The following is a 2,500-nucleotide window of genomic DNA, read 5'->3' on the forward strand; positions in this document are numbered from 1 at the left end:
AGAGTTACGCCATGTGGGACCCGCCATTGTCGGAGTAGTGTGCAGGCCTCCATCAACCAGACCATGGCAAGCCATAAGCCCGGTGATGGCGCCTGCACTACTATCCCCCGCTAACCCTAAATCTATGTTAAAATCCCCACCTATCACCAAGTGCCTATTTGTGACACACAGGGGCGCCAGACAGTCCACCATCTCCCTCCTGTCTGCCGCCACCTGTGGCCCATACACCACCACTAACCTATACCTACTATCCCTAAAAGTGACATCCACCCCCAACACCCTCCCCTGCATTACAACAAAAGTGCTCTCTACTCTAACCTCCCTATTCCCAAACAAAATACCCACCCCCGTAGAGTGAACCCCACCTATACCCCAAATTGATTCCCCCTTATCCCACTCCCTACTAAACCTGATGACATCCCCTCCATCCCTCAGGTGAACCTCCTGTACAAAACAAACATCAAAACCCACCCCTTCCAAAAAACTAAAAACCGCCCTCCTCTTAACAAAATCCCTCAAACCCCTTACATTTAAACTAAAAATATTAACAGAAAATGTCATTTTTAAAAATTAAATTACAAAACCTTACATCAATGAAATGAAAACCCCAAATTAACCAAAAAACAGGAGACTCACCCGATGCTCCCCTGCCTCGTCTCATCCGGCGGGGACGTCCTCTCCTCTCCTGACGTCCCCCCGTCCTCCTCCATCTCTCCAACCCAGGATGCAGGGATGGTGTTAGGCCTTGGAGTGCCCTGCATCCTGGGTTCCCCACCAACACCCTCCGTTTCTGTCTCCCTGTAGGCTGCTGGACTGAGGTCGAGAGCAGGGGACCCCATCTCCCCAAGCAGGAGTTGAGATCCCCCCTCAGACCCCCAGCCCAGCGCCACGCCCTGGGAGTCACCCTCCACCAGCTGTTGAGGGGCTGATAAAAATAACGAGGACAAGGGCGTTCTTCTTTCCCCCATCACACGCTTGGCCACCCCCTCCCCCCCCACACCCCCCTCCCTCTCACAGCCTGTCAAGCACACCCTCCTCTTCCCTTTCTTCTTTGGTGTTGGAGGTAGCGGGGAGACACCACCCCTCTTCCCCGCCATCTCCTCCACCATTCCCCGCATCTCTTCAACAAGGGCGCTCGACAAGCTGTCCCCCCACTCCTTCACTCCTTCTTCCTCCTCCGGTCCTTCTTCTGGTCCCGTCTCAGCTTCTCCTTCCATTTCCGCCACCGTTCCCTCCTCCACCTCCTCTCTCGCCACTGCCCCAGTCTCCTTCTTCTCTGTTCCTTCCGCCTCCTTCCCCTCCTCTCCTTCTGTTCCAGCCTCCTTCCTCCCGTCCTTCTCCTTCCGTGCAGTCTTTTCCCCTGTGCCATTACCTTCATCCAGGCCCTTACTTTCCTTTCTCCCCCCATCCCCCGTTCTCCCTCCAGCCGCAGACGCGTACGACCTCTGACGAGCCGGGCACTCACGCCACAGGTGTGCTGACGAGCCACACCCGTGGCAAGCCTTGGGCTCGTCACAATCCTTGGCCTCGTGCTCTCCCGACCCACAGAACTTGCATTTTCTGGTGTTGCACGAGGCCAGGATATGACCATAGGCCATACAACGCCTGCAGAAAGGAGGCTGACGGGCATAGAATAATGTCCCCCTGTCAGCCCCCAGGGAGAACATCGCCGGGGGATGGAGGTAGCCACCTAAACCCTTCGGGTCCTCCCTGAGAAGGACCTGGAACCCTCTCCTCCCGTTCCAGAATCCCAGGGAGTCCCTGAGGTGCCTCGCTGAGGAGACGTTTTCCACGTATCTCCCCAGAAAGGCCCTCACCTCCTCATCCTTTACATGGGGATTGTACATGGTGACGGTGACCACCCTGAAATTGTTCCTTGCCAGGCTGGTCACCTCGTAATGGCACAGGGGTCTTGCTCCTTTCCCTTCCCTCACCTTCTTCATAATATCGTCATGCTTCTCCTCCACATGAAACGTCACATCATATGCCTTCTCCATCGGGTTCCCCTGAAGGCATAGAACATCTTTAACCTGTAGATTCAGGTAGCCCATCAGGATATTTCTCCCAAACGTATCTCGTCCCCATGGCTCCGTCTCCTTGTCCGTCCAGGCAAACCTCACGGTGTTGGCCAAGCCAATCCCTGGAACCTGCCTGATTGGCTTTTGCTGCTCCATCTCTTCCAACAAAAATGCTCTCTTAAACAAGAAGCCAAAGAAAAAAGAAATCCGAAAACTCCGATTCCCGCCAAAAAAAAACAAAATAAAATTTTCCTCCCTCCTGCCTTCCTTCGACCTTCTGGCTCAGCGGGCTTTGGGGCACCTCGGTACCAAGCTTGATCTGAGCCAAAAGGCCGAGAAGCGATAACCCACAAATTGACCCCTGCACCCGCCGGGCCCCCGGGGGCCTCGGCAGACCTCATCGGTTTGGCAAAAGTTGGCTCCTCCTCACCCAACGCTTCCCTGGTGACAGGCGGGTGTGTTTTTTTTTAAAAGTCGCTAAT

This window comes from Salmo salar, chromosome 10, assembly GCF_965601325.2.
Source record: "Salmo salar chromosome 10, fSalSal1, whole genome shotgun sequence".
NCBI classification, from domain to species: domain Eukaryota; kingdom Metazoa; phylum Chordata; class Actinopteri; order Salmoniformes; family Salmonidae; genus Salmo; species Salmo salar.